The sequence below is a fragment of the Musca domestica genome, unplaced genomic scaffold (genome assembly GCF_030504385.1).
Source record: "Musca domestica strain aabys unplaced genomic scaffold, Musca_domestica.polishedcontigs.V.1.1 176, whole genome shotgun sequence".
In the NCBI taxonomy this organism is placed as follows: Eukaryota; Metazoa; Arthropoda; class Insecta; order Diptera; family Muscidae; genus Musca; species Musca domestica.
Window position 1 is genome coordinate 811,698 of NW_026712234.1, and position 27,294 is coordinate 838,991.

At 36.9% G+C, this 27,294-nt stretch overlaps 1 long non-coding RNA gene across 2 annotated transcripts in view; it reads left to right on the forward strand.

The window, feature by feature from the left end:
- Nucleotides 1-27,294, forward strand: part of LOC109611671 (uncharacterized) — a 196,106-nt gene that overhangs the window by 37,698 nt on the left and 131,114 nt on the right. Inside the window, exon 3 of one of the 2 annotated variants that reach the window (XR_002194040.2) lies at nt 13,954-14,730. The exons of the other annotated variant lie outside the window; for it this stretch is intronic. This is a non-coding gene — a long non-coding RNA (uncharacterized LOC109611671). Of the gene's footprint in view, nt 1-13,953; nt 14,731-27,294 lie in introns of those variants that run through there. 2 annotated transcript variants of the gene reach the window in all.

Genomic DNA, 27,294 nt, shown 5'->3' on the forward strand with positions numbered 1-27,294 from the left:
CTTCTATGAGAAGACCAGCTGGTCTTCTATGAGAAGACCTACTGGTCTTCTATGAGAAGACCTACTGTTCTTCTATGAGAAGACCTACTGGTCTTCTATGAGAAGACCTACTGGTCTTCTATGAGAAGACCTACTGGTCTTCTATGAGAAGACCTACTGGTCTTCTATGAGAAGACCTACTGGTCTTCTATGAGAAGACCTACTGGTCTTCCTATTGAGACAAGAAGTTGGTTTTCCTATATAAGACCAGAAGTTGGTCTTCTCATAGAAGACCTGGAGGTCCTTTCATAGAAGACCAGGAGGTCTTCTCATAGAAGACCAGGAGGTTTTCTCATAGAAGACCAGGAGGTTTTCTCAAAGAAGACCAAGAGGTCTTCTCATAGAAGACCAGAGGGTCTTCTCATAGAAGACCAGAAGGTCTTCTCATAGAAGACCTGTAGGTCTTCTCATAGAAGACCAGTAGGTCTTCTCATAGACCAGAAGGTCTTCTCGCAGAAGACCAGAAGGTCTTCTCACAGAAGTCCTACTGGTCTTCTGCGAGAAGACCTACTTCTCTTCTGCGAGAAGTCCTACTGGTCTTCTGCGAGAAAACCTACTGGTCTTCTATGAAAAAACCTACTGGTCTTCTATTGGAAGACCTACTCATCTTCTAGAGGAAGGACCTAGAGGTCTCCAAAGACCAACTGGACTTCTAAAGGAAGACCGACTGGTATTCTAAACGAAGACCGACTGGTCTTCTATAGGAAGACCCACTGGTATTCTATGAGAGGACCTATTGGTTCTCTATGAGAAGACCAAGTGGTCTTCTTAATTGTAACCTTCTACTGGTCTTCTATAGGAAGACCAAATTGACTTCAATGAGAAGCCTAACCGGTCTTCTATGAGAAGCCCAACCGGTCTTCTATGAGAAGACGAATCGGTCTTCTATGAGAAGACCTACTGGTCTTCTGCGAGAAGACCTACTGGTCTTCTGCGAGAAGACCTACTGGTCTTCTGCGAGAAGACCTACTGGTCTTCTGCGAGAAGACCTACTGGTCTTCTGCGAGAAAACTTACTGGTCTTCTGCGAGAAGACCTACTGGTCTTCTGTGAGAAGACCTTCTGGTCTATGAGAAGACCTACTGGTCTTCTATGAGAAGACCTACTGGTCTTCTATGAGAAGACCTTCTGGTCTTCTATGAGAAGAACCTCTGGTCTTCTATGAGAAGACCTCTTGGTCTTCTATGAGAAAACCTCCTGGTCTTCTATGAGAAAACCTCCTGGTCTTCTATGAGAAGACCTCCAGGTCTTCTATGAGAAGACCAACTTCTGGTTTTCTATAGGAAAACCAACTTCTTGTCTCAATAGGAAGACCAGCTGGTCTTCTATGAGAAGACCTGCTGGTCTTCTATGAGAAGACCTACTGGTCTTCTATGAGATGACCTACTGGTCTTCTATGAGAAGACCTACTGGTCTTCTATCTACTGATAATCTATGAGAAGACTGGTCTTCTATGAGAAGACCTTCTGGTCTTCTATTTTAGAATATGTTTAGATTTGCTCGAATTTGACGCCTTTGGCACGAATTATGCCCATTAAACGGCCAATGAAACCGTCACACTCTGCCCGAATGTTGCTCTGCGGTATTTTGGCCCATTTCCGGCGACACTTTGGTATTTTTTAGTGCCAACCTTGCTTTCCAAACTACTCCAGCCACAATAGTTCAAGGGGTTGGAATCCGGATATTTTGGTGGCCATTGTACGCTGGAAATGAACCTCATTTTGTAACCATTCAAGGGTGGCGTGCTGAGTCCTGTTGGAATGTCCAAGGTCTGCTGCCAGAATGTTTGCGTGCCCAAGGCTTTAATACACCCTCCAGAATATTTTCACGGTAATATTCGGCATTTATTCTGATGCCACGGTCGATTAATACGAGCGGAGAGCGGCAATCGGCTGTTATGGCGGCCCACACCACCACCATTGCCGGCGTTTGAGTTCTGCTGGCCAACCGAAAGTGGATATTTTCAGCTAACGTCTTTGGCAAGTAAACACGATAATTTTGTTTGTTTACAAACTGCTGGACAAAGAATGTTTTTTCATCGGATAAAACCAAATTCGGCCGTTCACCACTTTCGGCCAAGCGAAGTAACTCTTTAGCTCTTTTGAGTCTATTTTCTTTATGTTGCCGTGTAAGTTCTTGCACTTTTAGGAATTTCAATGGCTTTACCCGAACATTGACATTGCGATATGTTCATTGCGATTGCGATATGTTCAGCTCACGAGCTATTTTTCGGCCACTGCGACGCGGGTTTTGATAAAGTCGCTTCTTTAATTTTCGAACCATTTCTGCTGATGTAGCTGTTTTCTTCCGTCCATTTCCCTGACGTCTAGCTACGCTACCGGTATCACAGTAACGAGCGATGGTACGAGACACAAAAATTTATTCACATTTAAATGCTGGAGTGCCCTAACGATAGCCACTTGTGATTTTCCAGCCAAATATAAAGAGATCACACTATCACGTTTGACCTCCATCACGAATAACTTATTTTCTGGAAAATTCTCACCAAAATGCTTTTGTACGCTTGTAAACAATATAATGAGCAGTCACTGGAATAATTTTAACAGCTGTCGGACGAGTGGTTTAGAAATGACAGCAGTATGAAATTGGATGCAGTTTTTTCATCTCACCCTGTATAGAAAAGCCAACTGTTCTGCGATAGGAAGACCAACTGGTCTTCTATAGGAAGACATCTGGTCTTCTGTAGGAAGGCCTTCTTGTCTTCTATACGAATACTTTGTTGTCTTCTATACGAAGACCTTCTGCTCTTCTGTGCAAAAACCTTCTGGTCTTCTAGGAAGACTTCTTCTATAGAAAGAACTTTTGGTCTTCAATATTAAGGCTTTCTGGTTGTCTTCAGGAAGACCTTCAGCTCTTCTCTAAGAGAACATCTGGGTCCAGGGTTACGCTTTAGTCGATTATAGAAAGATTTTCTTTCTTTTATAGTTCTTATGTTTTGAACATGACTGTACCACAATCTCAAAATACATATATGATACGTAAAATTATAATTTAACAAAATTTACCAATGTGAAATGTTACGTCCAACTTCAACTATTAGCCTTTGAACTTATGCATTGCTTCATTGCAATTCAACAACAATTTCATGTCCATTTAACTGATTATTACATCATCGACATCATCGTTATTATTATATAAATGAAATAGCAAACTGACATAACTGCTAATTTCATTATGCCATCAGAATTAGTTCAATTCGATGTCAAAAGTTCAATGATGGATAGAAATCGAAATGAATTAATTATGGTGCCGAAAAGAACGTAAAGGGATTCTGTTTGTTAACAGATCAAATGAATACAGAATTCATTTAAGCTGTCAATATCACAAGGATTTTCTCACGTCACGATAACTAAACAGACAGAATAACTAAAACTTCAGATATAAATATGTATACAAACCATACACACATACACATATCTATGAACATGGAAGTTGTCATTGTGTGGAAAGGGCAGACATCCATTGTATTGAGTCAGTCTTTATTAATAATTGGATGAGTTTGCTGTTTTGCCATATAACTGACCTTGAACATACGTACATAAATATAAATATTATATGTGGCACGTGAGCATAAACAAGGTAAATTAAGGCAAAACTGATGGGAAAATATTTAATAAGATGAACATAAATTTGATATCAATTAAGGTTTAATTGTGATTAACTTGTCTTCTTATAGCGAAATGAACAAAATTGACGAGAGATGTTGCAGGACATTAACAATGGATTCACCAAGCTTTTAATACAAAAATAGTTAATAAACATGAAAAATCTCCTGATTTTGCAGTTGCTCTACAAGTCGCAATTATAGACCAATCTACGCGGAAGTTAGCATGGGGCTAAATCTTTGGACTGGGCAGAAAACTTCCAACTTTGATGGTCATCGAGTAATATTTAGTGGCTGAAATAGACCATAATATTTGTGTTAAGTAAAAGTCAAATTTTCCATTAAAACGCGAACATTTTTAATCCCAGCGAAATCACAAATAGACGAACAGGCCAATTCTGACCGTTACGTAGATGCCGATAGTAAATTTAGCGGATATATATAGAGAAATATATACAATGTTTATATACAAAGGACAGGGATGTTAGCTAGAATGCTTATATTTCAAGAACCGCAGAACCGATTTTGACAAATTTTGTCATATCAGAATCCCCTCGAGGCATAAAAGTATAAAATCTTAAAAAATCGCATAAAAAGAAGCCAGCAATTTTGTTAATATAGATTTTGTAGTATTTTGTGAGATTTTTTTATTTGTTCATATTTTTATCGCATGCGCTTTTTTTTTTTCAATTTACTAAATTTAAATATTGAAGTGTATATTTTGTAATATTTTTTACCTTACAACTAAGGTTGGGGTTATTTTATATATATTGCAATTATCGTCCGATCCTTACGAAAATTTTCACTTAGGCTCAGAAGGTCTAGGCCTCTTGTTTTCAAAGATGTCCGAAATATTTTTAGGAGTTGAAATGGACCAACAATTAAAAATGTTCCTGATTTTGCAGCCGTTATAAAATAGAAACCAAAAGGACACGAGGACAGCGGGTAGAATGGACCACTACTTTTGTGTGAAAAAATACAAACATTACTTACAGGCGATTTCCTAATACACAAAAGGCGAACTCCTGGCTTTTTTATGCTGATTTCGTTGACGACCATAGCCAAATATCGTAAACAAGCTTATCATATAGATGAGTCTAAATTTGGAGATTCAGAGGGACCTCTTGCTTTTGGAGATGATCGCAAAATATTTAGGGGTTCAAATGAACCAAAAATAGAAAAAACCAGCGAAGAAAGTCCTAAAGTCGGGCGGGGCCGACTTTATGATACCCTACACCACTTTGCTAATTTAGTAGAGCTCCACATAACAATTAAAAGTTTTTATGGGAGAATTCAATCATACACGCTATGATTATAATTATAATTTAAAGTTCAAAGGACTAAATATGCCAAAGCATTTTTATCTTTTAAATTCGGACTTGTATTGCCCATTTGGTGCAATAAAACGTACATCGGACGCAGTTATATGTAGGAGCTATATCCAAATTTGAACCGATCTCGATAAAATTTAGCAAAGGTATTTCTGAGCTGCGTTTGAAATATTTCCCCATATATTGTTGTTACAGAGTGCATATTACGGCTGCGGAGGAAAAAAATAACAAATCGGATGAACAATATATATGGGAGCTATAGCTATATCTGAACCAATTTCGATTGGCATACTTTTTTTCAGGCCTAATATGGTTGTATGTGCAAAATTCCATACTATTCGGGCTGATATTACACGTTTGGTGCACAATAGAATGCAAATTGGACGAAGATATATATTGGAGCTATACCTAAAATTTGACTGATTATCTCAAATTTCAATAGGTTTCGTCAAATTATTTGTACAAAATTCCGAATCGGGCAATAAATGTGACCTGTACTTTGTTTACAAAAATACATAGACAGACGGACGGACGTGCATAAATCGACTCAGAATGTGATTCTATGCAGACCACCTTTGGTGGATTGGATGCTTATTTTGTTTCCTTTTAATGCTTTGTTTTTCAAAATTTGTGGGGAAGTACCAGAAGAAATGGTCCGATCTCTATCATCTTTGTAACAGATCTTGTGTTGATGAAAATATTGACTTGGAAAATATTAGAAAAAAATTGGATAAACCCTACGAGAGTTATCGTGAGCACCAGAAAGATAGACGGAAGATAGACGAACATCGCTAGATCGACTGCAAATGTCCTGAAACGGATTTGGTCCAAAGAGGCCTAGGGTCTAAAACCGCTATTTGATGAATAAAATCTAGAAACATATATAAAATAAATATGTGAATATTTGTATACCCTCAGCCATATGGACAGAAAGGGTATATATCACGGGCATATATCAGTGTAAAGATTTAGTTCATTTTCTTACATAACTTAAGGCTAATTCAAATATTAACGTATGAAAAGTTTGATCGAAGCCGAATACTGCTTTACTTTTTATACCCGATAACACACTGTGGTATAGTGTGTATATGTTTGTAAAAGGCTAAAGGAAACTATATAGGTCCATCGTTCCTTTTGATGATCTTCATAGAATCACATTCTAAATCGATTTATGCATGTCCGTCCGGTCAATTCTGACCGTAACGCAGATGCCGATAGTAAATATATCTGATATATATAGCGAAATATATACAATGTGTATATACAAAGGAAGGGGATGTTAGCTAGAGTGCTTGTATCTTAAGAATGGCTGAAACGATTTTGACAAATATTGCCAATTCAGAATGCCCTCTTGGCATAAAAAAATAAAATTAAAAAAAATCGCATAAAATATGCCAATAATGATGTTAAAAAAGATTTTGTAGTATTTTGTCATATTTTTTATCGCATGCGATTTTTTCAATTTGACTTATAATATTGAAGTGTATATTTTGTAATATTTTTTCAGCTTACAACACAGGTTGGGGTTATTATATACAGATTCCAATTATCATCCGATCCTTACGAAAATTTTCACAAGGGTAGGGTTAGGCTCAGAAGGGATAGGCTTCTCAAAGACTCAAAGATGTCCGCAATATATTTAGGTGTTGAAATTGACCAACAACTAAAAATTTTCCTGATTTTCACAGATAGAAACTAAAGGACAATACATCTCGCATGAAGTTAGAGTTTAGGACAGCGGACTTACAGGCGATATCCGAAATACACAAAAAGCGAACTTCTGGCTTTTTTATACGGATTTCGTTGACGACCATAGCCAAATATCGTAGACAAGCAAATCATATAGATGAGTCTAAATTTGGAGATACAGAGGGGCCTCTTGCTTTTGGAGATGATCGCACCATATTTAGGGGTTCAAATGAACCAAAAACAAAGAAAAAATCCTGATCACACAATTGAAGCCAATCGACACACCTGAGAAGGGAATTATGGACAGGAAAGAATTCTAGAATTTTGATGGAACGCACGACGGAGTGCGTAAATATTAGGCGAATAATCCTGGTCAAAATACTGAGGGTAATATCTGGGCAGTACTCCATGACATAATTTCAAAAGCGAAATCTTTCAAAATGGATTTGGACATAAGGGGCCTTTAACATATTGTAGTGTTGTAGGGTATCACATGGTCGGCACCACATGACCATAGCGTCTGCTTACTTGTTTATTATAACTACAACTACTTTCAATGAGAGCAAATCGACAACAACCAATTCCCAGCGACCGCTCACTACGGTCGCCGCCAAGGAAGTCGTAGAGAAGATGCAACTGCGCCAATCAGCATCCGTGTTGAAGAGGGGGAACTTGCTCCCTCTCTTAAGGCTATTTTGCGGTATAAGCTTTCTAAATTCGGATACATGTGTCTTCCTTTTTAGCTCTATATTAATAATCTGCAGGATGTTTTCTATAAAAAAACAAGTAAGCAAATGCTATAGTCGTGCGGGGCCGACCATGTGGTACCCTACAACATGACAACATGTTCAAAGTCCCCTTATATCCAAGTCCCCCGACCATGTGGTACCCTACAACATGACAACATGTTCAAAGTCCCCTTATATCCAAATCCATTTTGGAAGATTTCGTTTTTGAAATAATGTCAAAGACCCCCGCCCAGAGGTTACCCTTAGTTTTTTGACCCGGAGAATTTGGCATTCCGTAGTGTTGTTAAGTATTCAAAAAAATTGCACTCGGAAGTTGTGGTCCATTTTACAGCTAAACGTAATTCACTGGTCATTCAAAATGCTAGACTTCTTCCCTGTCCTTAACTCTCTTCTGATGCGAAATTCCCTGTCGATTAGTTTTCAATTGTGGCCTATAGAGCGACTACAAAATTAAAAAAAAATAATTGAATGTTTTTAGTCCATTTGCACCTCTGAATGCACATCCTAAATTCCGACCCTACCCCCATGCAAACTTTCGTTAGGATCGGACGATAATTGCAACATACATATAATACCCTTAGAAAGTAGTGTTGGGAGGTGTAAAAATTTAGAAAATTTAAAATTCAAAATTGTAAGTCAAATTAAAAAAATCGCATGCGATAAAAAATATGACAAAAATGGAAAAAAAATGAAGCTAAAGATATAACTTTTTTATTGGTATATTATCCCGCGATTTTCTTAGATTTTATTCTTTTCTGGCATGAGGCCATTCCGAATTGATGGTAATTGAGAAATTCGGCCTAGCGGTTCTTGATTTATAAGCAGAATAAATGAGATAAATATCGATTTTACATATATATATATTATACCTATTTTGCTATATATCCGATTTCTTGGCTATTAGCATCAGTGTAATGGTCAGAAGTGATCTTTTAATGTATTTGTGATTTGGCTGGGATTGAAAGTATTCGCGGTTTAGTGGACATTTTCCTATTTTCTTAAATAAATGTTAGGGTCTGTTTTACCCGCTAATTATGGCCGCCCAAATTGGTAGGTTTCTGCCCACTTCTAAACTCTAACTCCATGTAAAATTTTTTTGTGGCCAATAGAGCTACTGAAAAATCAGGAAATTTTTCTGTTTTTAGTCCATTTCAACCCCTAAATATAGTGCGATCATCTCCAAAAACAATAGGGTTCTATTCTGACCCTAACCCCACCAACATTTTCAATTTCGTGAGGATGGGATCATAATTGCGACCTGTAGCTTGATTACAAATTAACATGGACAGACGGACGGACGGACGGACGGACATAAATATCTAGATTGACTCATTTCGGCGAGATAGGAAGATCCATATAGGGGGATAGGGAGATCCATATATGTATATATATATGTGGTAAAATGTGGCAAAAATTATCAAAATACCGAATGTCGGGAGGTATCGCTATACGGGGCTATACAAAAACGTGAACCTACACATACAATGTTTCGCCAACGGAGCTATAACCCATTATGACTCACAAATACTAATATTTAAACAAATCCGCAAAGAAATTTGGCAAAAATCATCAAAATACCGAGTAGCGGGAGGTACACTTATATGGGTGCTACACCAAAACGTGGACGTATACACATTGTATGTATACGTCCACGTTTTCCACGCCACTGGACCTTGAATCCATTATGACCTACAAATACCAATTTTCAGACAAATCCGTGAAAAAATGCCATAAATCATCAAAATAACGAATAACGGGAATTTTCAGACAAATCCGTGAAAAAATGTGGCAAAAATCATCAAAATACCGAATATTAGGAGGTATCGTTATATGGACCGATATATCATATATTTTCAATACCGACCGCCCTGGACACAATACAAATCGTTCTACTAAATTTTGACACTCTATGTCAAATAACGTGGGTTGTATCGTGATTTCAACAGACGGACAGACAGACAGATGGACGTCGTCAAATAAACTTAGAATTTTATGCTGATTATGAATATATATACTTTATGGGGTCTACGACGAATATTTAGGTATGTTACCCTACTTTCCAAGGTGGAGGGTATAAAAAAAATTAATTTTGGCACATAGTTTATTATCGATTTTGAAAGACATATTCTTAATTTGAGAGTTTAACCAGAAGTGGGACTTGACTCTCTGGGACTTTCCTTTGTGGATATTATGTAGTATGGTTTTATAACTCTTAAGTTCCACTTTCTGTTCTCTGCCTTAGTTTTGCGTATTTCCAGGTGTATATATTACATAGATTAAAACGACTCAGGCAAATGATTTGTTTATCCTACCATGTACTTTATACATATGTCTAGTTTACGCACAACACTGACCCAATGAACTTAACAACCATATGTATATATATTCTTTCAATATACCACAAAACAAAAGAACCCAAACACACACACGCACACACACATAACCGAATACAAAAGATATAAAATAAGATTAAATGCTTTGCACAAGACATAAATAAGCTTCTTCCCTTCAAATTATTCGGATTATTATCACTCAGCAGGACAATAGCAGCAGGCAGTAGGCAGTATTCAGCAGGCTCTGGTGGTCATTGCCGATATACAAATTTCTGGGATATAAATAAAAACTAAGTGTGATGTCTATAAATGTTTTATTGAGTTTTTTTTTTGCGTACATAAATTGTAATTTTCATATCCCTCAGAGGAAAATTAGTGACCACTAAAGATCGCATTGGGTGGTAGATAAGCCATAAAACCATCAATATTTGTGGAAGCTTTAAATCAAAAGAGATTAGCCAATAAGAGGATGAGAGGGAAATGGCTGGCCTTGCCAAGAAATATGTTAATGCCGATTATGGCATTTTATCTGTTGGACATTAACACTAACCTATAAACATAAGCACACACACACGTGCATATAAACACACTTATTATTGATACTATAACCAGTTGTAGAGAGTGAGCGAGAGAGGGAGGAAGAAGGGGAGACTTGCAGATGAGACGATACCACTAACAACCTATAAAGTTATATGAACCATCTAAACTGTATCATAAATTAAATATTTAATACAGGAACACGAGATGCAAACACACACTCACACGCACACATTCACATTCACATCTCATTCTGATATCAATGAACACACTTTGGATGATGATGAACATATTTAGGTTGCTGAGTCGAAACACACACACACACACACACATACAGTGTTTACATATGTATATCCCCTTATATTAAATTACCACCCAAAATGACCCTTCAGGGTGTATGTGTGTGTGTGTAAGCGGCGTTTGTATGTGTTTCTGCGTCTAGTCCTTTTTCCGGTCATTATCTGGATGTTATTCACCTACAAGATTTACACGCTTCATCTTTGGCATTATCGTGTGTGTTCTCCGAGAACATTTTGTGGCCCAGCACCTTAAGAGCTGTTTAAAATTCTGTTATAAATTTGAATTTAATCGTTTTATAGTAGCATAAAGGACAAAAACACATAACAACATCCTGATAAGACCCGTTGAGACCAAGCATGCGCTTTCTGACATTGATGGATAAACATTTCTTTTCGGGGTTATTTAAAAGGAAAGAAAAAATCCTACACAAATATAATAAACTTTGAAAATGTTCGCAACAAAGAAAAGGGTACATAATTTCACAGGACTTACAAGGATCATGTGCCAGAAAGGGAGCTACTAGTTTCTTTATGGTGATATAAAGTGTAAATACCGATAAAGTTAAAAAATCCCTTTGTTTCAGGGCATGTGAATAAGTGAGCTTAGAAGAGGGAACATTTTGAAGAGATCCACAATATTCCAGAGGCGGCTGATAAAATGGAAATTTTGGAAACGGGTAGTAAGTTTACATGGAATTGTGTAGCTTGTCCCTCAGAATCTCAAATATTTGGTCTATTTGGTTCGCTGGATTCTTGAATTGTTGTTAGATATTTACTCAAAAGAATAGACTACATGAACTATACTCTTCTATTCTGAACCCAATTTAATATGAATAGACTGGCCGACGGATGGACGGACACACAGCTAGATTGAACACCCGGTATTCGACTCTTAAATGATTTTAGCCATATTTATACCCTCAGCCATATGGCTACAGAGGGAATATATCATTTGATACGGCCAAAACGTGCCTAGTCGAAATAACGGTTTTAGACCCTAGGTCTCTTTGGACCAAATCCGTTTCAGAACATTTGGAGTCGATCTAGCGATGTCCGTCCGTCTGACTGTCTGGCTGGCTGGTGCGCATGATAACTTTCGAAGGGAGTATCCGATTTGGTGCAAATTGGCTACATCGTAATATTTTTGTCAAACTTAGATCGAGTTCGGAGATGGGCAATATCGGTCCACTCCATCAAGTGCCTTCCCCACAAATGGTCAAAATTTATTAACCCATTATCTGGTGTGAAGGGGGAATACATCGGTCCACTCCTTCTGGTACCTCCCCCACAAAAAATTGAAATTTTGAGCACCCATGAAGCTCATAAATCGCCAAATTAACATCTGTCGAAATATTTATATCATATTTTTGGGTCCGATAGGAAATGGGCAATATTGGCCCATTCCTTCGGGATCTGCTCCATAGAGGGTCAAACGTTTGAATAACCTTAACACTAGTCAAATATATTTAGATAATCGAACATAGGCTGAGGGTATATCTCTGGCGGCAATACCGACTGATACTTTTTAACTTGATTTGAAGGGAATTTTCTCAAACTTATTATTTGGAGTACCCAATGGGTATGACTTTATATTGTGGCTAAACTAAATAAATGTTCGAGTAGTTCCATATAAGAGTTCTCCCCTATATTTGGTATTAGAATGATTTTAGACAAATTAAGCAATAGGTCCCACTTTGTTAGGCCCATATAATCCACCCTATGGAATATTTGGATGGATGATTTTATTGATATTTTTGATAGAAGATTTCTTAAAGTTGATATATGGAGTTCGCAATCCATTCTGTATTTAATTCTCAGCAATTGATTCCACATTCTCTGGCCGATATCTATATATATAAAATGGGAAAAGTTATGTATCTCCGATTTCGCTGAAATTTGGAATGTGTAACGGAAAAAAAGTCGCTATGTCAGATTTCAATGAAGTTAAAAATGTGTAACAGAAATTGGTCTAAAATTCTAACAATAAAAAAACTACACAAAAATTTACCAAATTTAGACTACGATTACTACGTGGAAGTATATAAGTTCATGTGTATCTCGAATCCCACTACTAGGAAAAAGTGCGGTTTAAAATTAAAAGATTCAGTTACAAAAGTTAGACACTTTTGAGGATATTCATAGAATCACTTTCTGAGTCGATTTATGCATGTCAGTCCGTCTGTCTGTCCACGTATTCTTGTAAACAAAATGCAGGTCGCATTTATTATCCGAGTGAGATATAATTTTCCAAACAATATCTGTTTGGCCCAAGGAAGAACCCTATTGAAATTGGTGATAATCAGATCAGATTTAGATATAGCTCCCATATATCTTCCATCGATTTCGGGTTAATTGTGCACCAAATGGCCAATATAAGTCCAAATAACCAGCATTTTGGTATATCCCACTGAATTCAGTCCTGAAGCAAGAATTCAAAATTGGAGGAAATCGATTCAGATATAGCTCCCATGTACAGGGTGAGAAAAAAAACTGCAACAAAGTCAAACGCCATAATTTTTTAAATTTTATTGAATGAAAGCAAAAAATGTCGGAAATAGCGTAACATTTTAGAATAAGTTTAAATTTGTTCGAATGAAACCAATTAAACCGTCACACGCTGCCCGAATATTGCCCTGCGGTATTTTGGCCCAAATATTTGGCACCAAATATCAGATACGGTGAAGCTTGAGGTGATCGACACTTTGATATTTTTTAGTGCCAACCTTGCTTTCCAAAATACTCCAGACACAATAGTCCAACGGATTGGTATCCGGAGATTTTGGTGGCCATCGTGAGCTGGAAATAAAGCGAGGAACCTCATTTTGTAACCATTCTTGGGTTGCGTGTGCTGAGTGCGATTGTTATGAGTCCTGTTGAAATGTCCAAGGTCTGTGGCCCTAATTTTTGCGTGCCCAAGCCTTTAGTACACCCTCCAGAATATTTTCGCTATAATATTCGTCATTTATTCTGATACCACGGTCGATTAACATGAGCGGAGAGCGACCATCGGCTGTTATGGCGGCCCACACCATCACCATGGCCGACGCTTGAGTTCTGGTGGCCAACCGAAGGTGAACATTTTCAGCTGACCTCTTTGGCAAGTAAACACGATCATTTTGTTTGTTTAAAACTGCTGGACAACGAAATGCTTGTAAACAATATAATGAGCTGTCGGTTTTGGCAGTGGTTGCAGTTTTTTTTATCTCACCCTGTAGGGCTGGAAAACAATAAATGTTGTTGTCGATCGAGTAAAATCTTCAATATGGTAGAACTCTAAAATTAAGAATATATCTTTCAAATCCAACACCGCATAGTGTGACAAAATAATTTTTGTTTTCAATTTTAATTACAGGAAATATTCTGCAGATTATAAATTTAGAGCTGAACAAGTAAACAAGTAGTAAGTTCGGCCCTGATAAACTTTTACTAACCTCCACCATATGGGACTAATTTGGAAATTTAAAAAAAGCAAAATTCTCTTAAAATTTCCATGCGAAGACGTGGACCTGCATAGACAACATTTGTCATAAGCTATTACAATATACGAATACGAAATTTGAAACCATTCCGGTAAATAATGTAGCTTAAATCGTCAAAATACCGAATATCGGCAGGTGCCGATATATGGGGGCTATACGAAGGCGTGGACCTGTACAAACAATTTTCTGTCATAGGCTATAGTATCCATTTCGAACTTCAAATACGAAATTTGAAACATTTCCGGTGAATAACCGGTGGAATTACCGTTAAATTGGGGCTATACCAAAACGTGGACCTACATGGCCGATTTTCACTTCGTATCATATTTTCCAGGGCGTAGAACCCCTCTTCGCAATAAATTTCCATAGTCGGAGCATATTCCGGAGTGTTTGTATTTGATTATTTGAAAAATAAAAATAAGTAAGCAAAAGCTATAGCCGTGCGGGGCCGACCATGTGATACCCTACAACACTACAATATGTTGGATGTCCCCTTATGTCGAAATCCATTTTGGAAAATTTCGTTCTTCAAATAATGTCATAGAACCCTGCCCAAATGTTATGTATTCAAAATAAGAGCGACTGCAAAATCAGAAAAATTTTAATTTTTTTTTTTGTCCATTTAAACTCTTAAATGTATATCTTCAAAACAATAAAATATAACAAAAACGGAAAAATGTAGTAAAAAATATTCATTTTTTTTTTGGTATATTGTTACGCGATTTTCTTAGATTTTACCCATTTCTGGAAAGAGACCACTCCCAATTTATGAGAATTGCGAAAATCTGAATTATATGCAGAATAACAACGATCTGTTTCTTTAGCATACATATTGCATCTATTTTGCTATATAGCCCATCTGGTAGGCTTCTGCTCAGCCCTAAACTCTAACTCCATGCATAATTCCGCGTCGATTGGTTTATAACTGTGGCCTGTAGAGCCACAGCAAAATTACCATTTCAATCCCTTAATATATTGCGATCATCTCCAAAAACATAAGCTTCTATTCTAACCCCAACCCCACCTCTATTTTCATTTTCGTGAGGATCGTGAGGATTAACATGAACAGGCGGACGGATATACATAGCTAGATCGACTCAGCTCGTCGAGATAGGAAAATCCATATTCAGTTTCTTATGACGGGGACTAATATTTCGAGATGTTACATAATTTTTGGCCCAATCTAACTTCCAATACCCCCAACTCATAATGTTGTAGGATATACCAAGAAATTTTCAAAATTAATGAATAGAAGAAACGTACATTGTGTGGATCTTATAGAGGATATTCATCAGTTTTGCCATGGAATTAAAATATGGAGCGGTTGGGATCACATTTTTTGAAAGAAAATCCAAGCATATCATTCACCATTAGCCTTTTTTAATCCATTTAAGAAATGAGGAAAATATCAAAAACATGAGAACAACTTGGTACATGTAGTTCTGAATAATTTTAATACATTCCAAATACATTTACCACATTCCATGTCAAAGTGCTATATACATTTTTATCTTTCACCCAATCCCCAAGTAATATTTTTTTACAAAAAGAAATCAGCTGGAATAACGGAAGTAATGTTACAATTAAAATGCCTTTAAGAATACAAATAATCTCATTTGCCGACACTTGTAAATATGTCTGTGTGTGTGTGAATGTGTGTGATTTTAATTCAAATTTATTCCCTTTGACGATGATGTTAATTCAAAGTGTGAAGTGAAGGGGGATTTGAACGCACTCACGCACATTAACATATTATCAGAACTTTATTCACATATTCCGGCCATAATTACCATGCAGCACGCTACATCCGCTACGCCCCATCTCTCTCTCTCTCTCTCTCTCACTCTCTGCGTAAATCGAGAATAATGTTAGGATACCAGCACAAGAGTTCATTAGTTGCAAAATTAGCATAATTAAATATGTCAACAAATAGATATCAGTGTTATTTTAATCACGACCCTTACCAAGTGACCCGAAGGTTGTGCTCAAAGCGATGGGCGATGGGTGATGATAATGATTGGTTCTCATACCCAATAATATTGTGAAGGCGGCCATTAGCATTTACATTTCCATTGAGAAAGACACACACACACGCACACGTACTCACACGCACACACCCATTGTCGCTAAAGAAAATTATTTTAATTGACATTTTGTCACAAAGTGTCGTTGGCAAAGGGCATCATTAACGATTCCGCAAAATGACAATTAGTTGGAATTACATTTTGTCACATTTCCCCATTTTGGCCACCACCAGCCATCCAACCAACCAAACATCCGTTTATCCAACCATCTATCCATTCATTTGCTGTTACATTTCGCCTAGCCTCTGTTGAACTCGGCCACCTTATCGAGGGAGTGTCAATTCTCTTGTTTTTCTCTTTTAAAGAAAATATATTTTATTAACGACAATTATGTTCTGAAGGACAGCTATTTGTTGACTTCACAAAAGAAATCGCAACAAAATTGGGAAATAAAATGAAACAGTAATAATAAGAAGAGAAAACAGCACCAACAACAAGCCAGTCGTCAGCCGTCGCAAATTCACGGAAATACAAAAAGCCGGCAATGGATATTCATTGAACTCCTGGCCATGGTTAAAACAATTTTCTTAATTACACTGCCACCGACCAGTCATTTAATTGTTCATTTGTCGAAGCATTAGCAGCACGTTTCTCTTTGATGGTGGTCATACAAGGGTAGGTGGATGGATGTTCTGAGTATTTCTCTGTTTCATGAAGTGGATAACGTATTTAAAGTGTATTTTTTGGCTTATTTTAAAATCAATATATTATGGCTTCCAGATAAGGATCGCGTTTACAGCAAAGTTGAGACGTTCTGAATTTTTTGCCAATTAAACATTTGTAAATGCCCGTAAAATTTGTGATACATTAAAAAAAATGGGTTTAGATCCCTCTGTGAACTGTCTTTGTTTTAGAACCTTTGCAGTCGATTTACAGATATTCTGCAAGGCGCTTGGCTGATACTCAAGAGTTGATTTTGAAAATGGTCAATATTAATCAACTCCTTCTGATATCTTCTCTATAAAACGTCTCAATTTGCAAAAAAACATCACCACACATAAATTTTTGGCATGAAGATTTCTCGAAATCCGATCGTTTTAGTATCTTCGGTTAAAAATTCTCTTTAAACGGGATCGTAAAACTAGTCTACAAAATTATTTGTCATAAAAATCTAAACAGCAGAAATCCATATGTATTAACATTTAAAAAGAAACTAAGTTCGGCCGGGCCACACATTGTATACAGAAGGAACTTGAATATCTTCAAAACAAAAAATTAAACAAGTAAAAAAGCAGTAAGTTCGGCCGGGCCGAACTTTGAATACCCTCCACCATTTGGAACGAATTAGAAAATTTTCAAAAAAATAAAATCCAATGAAATTCTTTTAAAATCTTTAAAATATCTAATATAGGAAGGTGCCGATATATGGGGGGATATACGATATTGTTTACCTATAAAGACAAATCTATGTCTGCGTGTAAAGTACTCACAAGGAACTCCGTGTGTGGGTTTTCAGACAATACGATTGGAAAATGTGGCTAAAATCATCAAAATACCGAATATCGCGGGGTACCGTTATATGGGAGCTATACGTTATCGTTAACCTATATAGAGAATTCTCTGTCGGTGGGTAAAGTGCTCACAAAGAACCCCTTGTGACCATTCCGTTAAAAATAATGGCTAAAAACATCAAAATACCGAATACCGTGGGGGTACCGTTATATGAGGGCTATATAATATCGTGGATCTATATAGATAATTCTCTGCCGAGGTATAAAGTACCCACAAGGAACTCCTTGTGTGGATTTTCAGACAATTCCGATGAAAAATGTGGGTCAAATCATAAAATACCGAATATCGGGAGGTACCGTTATATGGGGGACATACGATATCGTGGACCTGTATAGACAATTCTCTATCAGGGGGTGAAGTACTCACAAGGAACTACTTCTGTTGATTTTAAGACAATTCCATTGAAAAGCGTGGCTAACATAATCAAAATACCGAATATCGGAGGTTACAGTTATATGGGGGAGATACGATATCGTGAACCTTTATAGACACTTCATTTTGAGGAGGTAAAATGCCCACAAGGAACTCCTTGTGTGGATTTTCGGACAATTCCGTTGAAAAATGTGGGTAAAATCATCAAAATACCGAATATGGGGGGGGGGGGGGTACCGTTACATGGTGGCTATACGATATCGTGGACCTATATGGACAATTCTCTGCCGAGGTATAAAGTACCCACAAGGAACTCCTTGTGTGTATTTTCAGACAATTCCGTTGAAAAATGTGGGTAAAATCATCAAAATACCGAATATCGGGGGGTACCGTTATATGGGGACTATACGATATCGTGGACCGATATAACCCAGCTTCGAACTTGACCTGCCTGCAGACAAAAGAGAGATCTGTGCAAAATTTTAGCTTCCTATCTTAATTCGTTTAGACTGTAGCGTGATTACAACAGACGAACAGACGGACGGACAGGGCTAAATCGTCTTAGAATTTTACGCTGATCAAGAATATATATACTTTGTTGGGTCTAAAATGATTATTTCGATGAGTTACAAACGGAATGACGAACTTAATATACCCTCCATACCTTTTTTGGTGGAGGGTATAAAAACATTAGACATATTCGTGGGAAAATGTTGCAAAAATCATCAAAATATCGGGCGGTACCGCTATATGAGGCTATAAAAAACGTGAACAATGTTTCGCAATGGAGCTAGAACCCATTAGGACACACAAATACCAAATTTTAGAAAAATCCACGAAGAAATGTTGCAAAAATCATCAAAATACCGAATATCGGGAGGCACTGTTATATGAGGACTATACCAAAACGGGGACCGATGTATCTCATTTTCAATACCAGCCATCCTAGACACAATACAAATTGATCTGCTAAATGCTAAATGCAATTGATCTGAAAACGCTCTACGTTAAATAATGTCGTCTGTATCGTGATTTCAACAAATAGACAGACCGACGGTCAGGCAGACGGACAGTCAGACAGTCGGACAGACAGACAGACAGAAGGATATGAATACGTATACTTTATGGGGTCTACGACGAATATTGAGGGATGTTACAAACGGAATGAAAAAGTTAATATACCCTCCTTTCCAAGGTAGAGGGTATCAAAAAACGTCGAAACGTACCACTCAATTAAAACCCTTTTTATGGGGGCTTTACGAAAACGTGGTGCTGCATAAATAATCATAAAAAATGGAATATCAGGGGTAGCGTTATATAGGGGCTATATGATATCGTGAACCGATGTAACCCATTTTCGAACTTAAACTTATCAAAAGCTAGCTCGGTGCCAAATTTTCGCTTCCTAAGCGTTATATAGGGGCTATATAATATCGTGGACCGATGTAACCTATTTTCGAACATAACCTGCCTGCAGATAAAAAGCTAGTTCGGTGCCTAATTTTCGCTTCCTAAATTTATTCGTTTTGACTCTAGCGTGATTACAATCGACGGAAAGGGCTAGATTGTCTTCGAATTTTATGCTGCTTAAAAATAAAATACTTTGTTATACCCTCCACCATACATGGTATGGAGGGTATATTAAGTTCGTTATTCCGTTTGTAAATCGTCGAAATAATAATTTTAGACCCAACAAAGAACAAAATATTCTTGATCAGCGTACAATTCTAAAACGATTTAGCCAACGCTAGAGTCAAAACGAATTAAGATAGGAAGCTAAAATTTTGCACAGATCTGCATTTTGTCTGCAGGCAGGTCAAGTTCGAAGATGGACTATACCGGTCCACTATATTGTATTGCCCCCATACAACGGTACCACCCGATATTCGGTATTTTAATGATTGTAGCCACGTTTTTCAATGGAATTGTTTCCAATTATGTATATAATGTTCGGAGTCGCTAAACTGCCTATGACACAAATTATTTATGCATCACCACGTCTTTGTATAGCCACCATATAACGGTTTTCATTTCAGCGGTATTTTCCGACGGAATTTATTTTTGAAAATTTTCAAGTTTGTTCCAAATGGAGGTATTAAAATATTCGGCCCGAACTTAGCTGCTTTTTTACTTGTTTTTCATTACATTATTCCCTAGAAAAGAATTTTATATATAGGTCCACGATATCGTAAAGCCCCCATATTACGGTAACCCCCGATATTCGGAATTTAGATGATTTCAGGTAAAATTGTCAATGGAATTGTCTGAAAGACCATACAAGGGGTTCCTTCTGAGTATTTTACCTTTATTTGAAGTTCGGAACCGTTACTGTTGCCTATGACAAAAATTAGATATGCAGAACCACGTTCTCGTCGTATAGCCCCCATATAACGATTTTCATTTGAGCGGTTTTTTCGACAATTTCTTTTTTTTAATTTTCAAGTTACTTCCAAATGGTGGAGGGTATAAAAGTCCGAGTCAAAATTTAAATTTTCAATTCATTTTGAGTAAAGTAAGATTTAAAAGTGTGAGCCTATGAACAAAAGAATTTGTATACTTAATATGTACCATGAAATATAGCCTTTATTTCTGTTAACAAAAAACCTTATTCAATTCTGAAAAATTAAGCACGTTTTCACAATTCGTGAAAACATACAATAGCCCGTCTGGTTGTGGAAAATACAATATCGGGAGGAAAATATGCATTTATCTATACTACCGAATTTTATACATAAAAGAGTGAAGAAATAACTGACATACTCACTGATCGAAAATCAACGCCCAGAAAGAACGGCTGAAGCAGTACGAGGCTGGGTTTTCGAAATTCGTAGTTAAAGGGTACGAAAATTACAAAAAAGGTACTAAAATTTAATACTATGCATTGCACAAACACAATGAGATAGAACTTAGAAAAAGAGTGGCTGATGGAGTGCAGGATAGGTGTACCAAATGGTTTTTGAAAATTCAAACTTTTATATTATAAAAAGATCTCAAATGGCACCATTTTTTATTATATGAACGGATTAAGCTAAAAACTTGAAATTTGGTATGAGAATCAAGGTTGGAAAAAAACTTGATATATGAATGTGGTTTTGGACATGGTACATGTGCGTAAATTGTACTAAATGGTACTAAATTTGGAATAGTAAAGAGGAAGATTCGAAAATATGTGCTGCAAGTGCACGAAAAGTACTAAATAGTACTATATTTGGTATTGGGAGAACATATAGTGCTTGAAATCTGAAAATTAGGAATAAGGTCGCTGTTTATGTGAAGCCTGGACATATGGATGTGGTTTCAGAAATGCGTCCTATATTTGCAGGAAAAGTATTGAATGGTACTAAATTCGATATTGGGTGAAGGGAAAGAGGTAACATTCTGAAACTTGATATTTAGATTAATGGTGGTATCTTCAGATTTGGTGGTGGTTTGGAAATGATTCCCACATTTGTAATAAAAGCACCTAAATGCACTATATTTGGTATTGGGTGAAAGAGTAGAGGTTTAACGCGGAAGTTTGATATTGAGGTCGCTGATGGTATCTGGGATTTTAATTCGAAGGTATGTCCTATGTTATTACAAATAGTACTAAACGGTACTTCATTTTATATTGAGTGAAGGAATATGGCTGCAATGCTGAAATGTGATATTGATTTCTGTGTTGGTATCTGAAATTGGGATATGGAGGGGTTCTTGAAAATATGTTCCATAACTATACGGAAAGTACTTAACCTGTATTGAGTGAAGGAATATAGCTGAAATCCCGAATTTTCATAAAGGTGCTTCTCTGGAAGTGGATGTGGAAATGTGTACAATAACTGTTCGAAACTAAGTGGTACTAAATTGGATATTGGGTGAAGGAACAGAGCTTAAATCCTAAAATCTGACATTGAGGTCTCTGTTTGTATCTGGAATAGAGATATAGAGGTGGTTATGGAAATGTGTACTACAATTGTTTGTATTATAACTGTTCGAAAAGTACCAAGTGGTACTAAATTGCATATTGGGTGAAGGAATAGAGCTTAAATCCTATAATCTGACATTGAGGTTTCTGTTTATATCTGGAATAGAGATATAGAGGTGTTATGTAAATGTGTACTATTAATGTTCGCAAAGTACTAACTGGTACTAGATTTGGATTACAGCTTTTGGTGTAGGAAAAAGAGATGTAGATTGATTTGGATATGTGCAGTAAATGTTTTTATACCCTACACCACATAGTGGTAAGGGTATTATGTATTTGTGCATTTGTTTGTAATATGGAGAAGGACGCGAGATAGACTCATCTTTACCTTTGAGGATCTTCATATAATCACTATCTGAGTCGATTTATGCAGTCCGTCTGTCCATGTATTCTTGCGAATAAACTGCAGATCGCATTTATTATCCGATTGAGATGAAATATTCCAGGCAATATTTGTTTGGCCCACGGACGAACCCTATTGAAATAGGTGAGAATTGGTTCAAATTTAGATATAGCTCCCACATATATCTTAAACCGATTTCGGGTTACATGTGTACCAAATGGCCAATATCAGTCCAAATGACCTAAATTTTGTTACTTTCGACGGAATTCAGCACAGAAGCAAGTACTACAAAATTTTTGTGAAAATAGGTCCCATAATCACACGTTAAGGTATTCAAGTCCCTCACATTCGTAATATTCACTCCACAATGATATTTTTTCGAGAGCAGATCAAGTTTGATATAGCTGTGCGAGGACCTGGATCAGCATAGACAATTTTCTGTCATTGGCTGAAGTATCCATTACGAGCTCTAAATACGTTATTTAAAACAATTCCAGTGAATAATGACGCTAAAGTAATCAAAATACCGAATATAGGGAGGTACAGTTATATGGGGGCTATACGAAGACGTGAACCTGCACATGCAATTTTCTGCCTTAGGCTGTAGTATCCATTACGAATTTCAAATACCAAATTTTAAACAATTCCGGTTAATAATGTCGTTAAAATCATCAAAATACCAAATATCGGGAGGTACTGGTATATGGGGCCTATACGAAGACCTGAACCTGCACAGACAAGTTTCTGTCTTAGGCTGTAGTATCCATTACAAACTTTAAATACCAAATTTTAAACAAATTTTAGACAGACAGCGGGACAGACAGACAGACAGCGGGACAGACAGACGGACATCGCTAAATCGACTTAGAATTTTACCCTGATCAAGAATATATATATTTTGTTGGGTCTGACATGAGTATTTCGAGGAGTTACAATCGGAATGACAAAGTTAATATACCCTCCATAGTATGGTGGAGGGTATAAAAATAAATAATGATGATGATAAGTTCCATATCTATAAAGATTATTCGAAACGAGGGCCAATTAAGTGTAGCATCTCTAAAATTGGAAATCTGTGTATTACTTATGAACCTTACAAATCGAAATTAGGGGAAGAATCTTGATATTTGGAACGATTTTTAAGTAGACCAATTATGTGTCCCAATATCTTGAGGAATTCGGCCATTTTATTTAAAGTGTATCTCATGTACAGAAACGTAACCTTAAATTTTTGTGCTATAGGTTATCACGTGGTTGGCCCGTCTGACTTTAGGCTCTGATTACTTGGATTTTAGGGTTCCCGTACACTCATGGTAGTCACCATTATCTAAGTATTTTTCCTAAGTTTTAAATTACAGAAATAAAGGCCTAAATTAAAATATTTCCTCTGACCACATTCCACACCAATATATCCTCCTATCCTATCCTCGTTAGATTTACGCTTTTATTAAATTTCTAATCAGATGTCGGACCGCATTATTTACTTTCACACCCACATCACATGTAAACAAAACACTTAAAAATATATTTAGAAACCAAAAAAAAAAAAAAACTTTATATTTATTTTCCACTTCTGTCCTTCATTCATTCACTGATTTCATTTACACGAACTTACTGCAACTGCCTACATACGCATTTATATGAGCTCAGCTCAATGATTACTTTATTGAGGTTTCTCTGGTCGTTTTATGTAAAACACAAATAATTAACTTCAACAGACCGCAACGCCTGCCTAAAGCCCACAATCTAACTAACTTTAGCGTACGCACTGAATAACTAAAATATACACTATACCGCACCGCACCACATCGTACCGTACCGCACGGCACCACATTGTATCGTATCGCAGCGCCACGCACCCAAACCAAATAAACTCAATTTAGAAATTGAAACCACATTTCTATACAAAGGCGGACCATCCCTTTTATAAACCCATGTATGTACATGTACATGACCAGGGTCCATTGCATGTTGCTGCGGTTTTGAACGCAAACCATACGACTAACTGGGCTTAAATGCTCGACAAATTGTTATTTTCCACACGAAATATTATCAACATGCCAGTGCCAAAAAAAAAAATCAAAATTTAAACTTTTATGGATGATATTATAGAAAATGTTACTCCATCGAAAGTGGGATGGATGGATGGCTCAACATCGCACTGACCAGTGGCCGCCGCCGAATAAATAAATGTAACAACAACAAAATTTCAATAAAGGAAACCAACAACAAATGTGGTTACAGTTTGCAATAAATATTAAAAGCAAAAACAAACCCAATAAAGTTTGTTGAAATTGACCATGGTAGTAACAAAAAAAACATAATTTCTAACATTTGCTGTCCGACGAAATCAATGGCCAATTTGGCGCTGGCTAGACAGATGAATATGTCCGACAAATCGGTTTAAAAACAAATATTTTCGGGGGCTGGTGCAGAGGAATGAACGCATGAGGATTAAAAGTTGCAAATAATATTAATAGTTGTAACCTAGACCATGCAGTAGAAGTTATTGAGTCCGAATCTGATATTATAGCTTCATGTCGTCGTGAAGAGTAATTACAGTGTTGGTGCTCAGCTCCATGCTCTGTCGAGACATTAAAACACTTGTTCTCGCTCTCAATTTTTGTTTGCTGTTTATTAGGAAGGACAAGAGATTAACTTATCTTTACTAATTCAAATGTTGTGAGCAACATTAAATTATCCAAGCCCAATGTCACGACTACTTGCAGTAGTATAGGGGTGGTCAGGGGTAGAGTAATTTTGATTTATTGTTAGAAACTACATATTTGACATTTCACATGGTGCAACTAGAAGCTTACTTGAAAGTTTTTCAGTTTTTGTCGATTGCCCTCTCCTTTTAAGTATTCGGATTGCTCTCAGCTCGGGGGTAATCGGGTGGTTTAAGCTCGCCTCGAAATGTATCGAGCTGCTGTCTGCTTAGGTTTCGGCTTCTGTCTGCCTATGTCAAAAAACTCTACATCACATATTATGCCCTGTATCTTTATACCCTACACCACATAGTGGTAAGGGTATTATGTCTTTGTGCATTTGTTTGTAACATGGAGAAGGAAACGAGATAGACCCATAGTTACTTTTGAGAACCTTCATAGAATCACTTTCTGAGTCGATTTATGCATGTCAGTCCGTCTGTCCGTCCGTCCGTCCGTCCGTCTGTCCATGTATTCTTGTGAACAAAATGCAGGTCGCATTTATTATCCGATTGAGATGAAATTTTCCGAACAATATTTTTTTGGCCCAAGGACGAACCCTATTGAAATTGGTGAGAATCGGATCAAATTTAGATATAGCTCCCATATATATCTTCATCCGATTTCGGGTTAAATGTGCACCAAATATCCACTATCAATCCAAATGACCTGAATTTTGGCACACCCAACCGAGTTCGGCCTAGAAGCAAGTATATCAAATTTGGAGAAAATCGGTTCAGATATAGCTATAGCTCCCATATATATCTTTCATCCGATTTGATCTTTAAGTCCCTCACATTCCTACTATGCACTCCACAACCGTGATATTTGGTACCAGGTATTAGATGGAGCACAGAAATAGCTGTTTTAAATTTTATCGAAATCGGTTCAGATTTGGATATAGCTCCCATATATATCTTCATCCGATTTCGGGTTAATTGACCACCAATTGGCCAATATCAGCCCAAATGGCCCGAATTTTGGCACATGTGACCGAGATAAGCCTTAAAGCAAATACAACAAATTTGGAGAAAATCGGTTCAGAAACAGCTATAGCTCCCATATATATGTTTTATCCGATTTGGTGTTTAAGCCTCTCACATTCGTAATATGCACTCCACAAGAATGATATTTGGTACCAGATGTAAGATACAGCCCAGAAATAGCTGTTTGTTATTTTATCGAAATCGGTTCAGATTTGGATATAGCTCCCATATATATCTTCATCCGATTTCGGATTAATATTGCACCAAATGGCCGATATAAGTCCAAATGGACTGAATTTTAGAACATCGGACCAAATTCAGCCTAGAAGCAAGTTTATCAAATTTAGTGAAAATCGGTTCAGATATAGCTATAGCTCCCATATATATCTTTCATCCGATTTCGTGTTAATTGTGCATCAAATGGCCAATATCAGCCCAAATGGCATGAATTTTCGTACATAAGACCGAATTCAGTCTAGAAGCTAATACGTCATATTTGGAGAAACCCGGTTCAGAGATAGCTATAGTTCGTAAAATGCACGATAGAATTAGATAGATTTTGATTTTGTACCAAATATCTCATAGAACTCTGAAATGCCCTGTATAAACCTTTTTACGAGAGCTCTACTAAATATGCATAGTGGTGTAGGGTATCATATAGTCGGCCCCGCCCGACTTTTGAGCTTTCCTTACTGGTTTTATATTCAAAATTTTAATACTCAAATTCTTCTTTCGATATGGATAATCGAAAAATGTCTTCTTTTTGCACAAAAAAAATCTTCAAAATCTTTTGTTTTTATACCCTTCATATGGAGGATATATTAAGTTTGTCATTCCGTTAGTTATACCTCGAAATATACATTTTAGACCCCACAAAATATATTTATTCTTCATCCGAATAAAATTCTATATCGATTTATCGATGTCTGTCCGTCTATCCGTCTCACCGTCAGTGGAAATCACTCTAGCTTCCGAACGAATTGAAGTAGATTGATAAAATTTTACTCAAATGTATATTATGTCTGCAGGACTGTTTGTATTGAATGAAATTGGCCATGTAGGTCCACGTTTTGGTATAGCTCCCATATAACGGTACCTCCCGATATTCTGTATTTTGATGATTTTAGTGACATTATTCACCGGAATTGTTTCTCATTTGGTATTCGAAGTTTGTAATGAATACTGCAGCCTAAGACAGAAAATTGTCTGTGCAAGTCCACGTCTTCGTATAGCCCCCATATAACT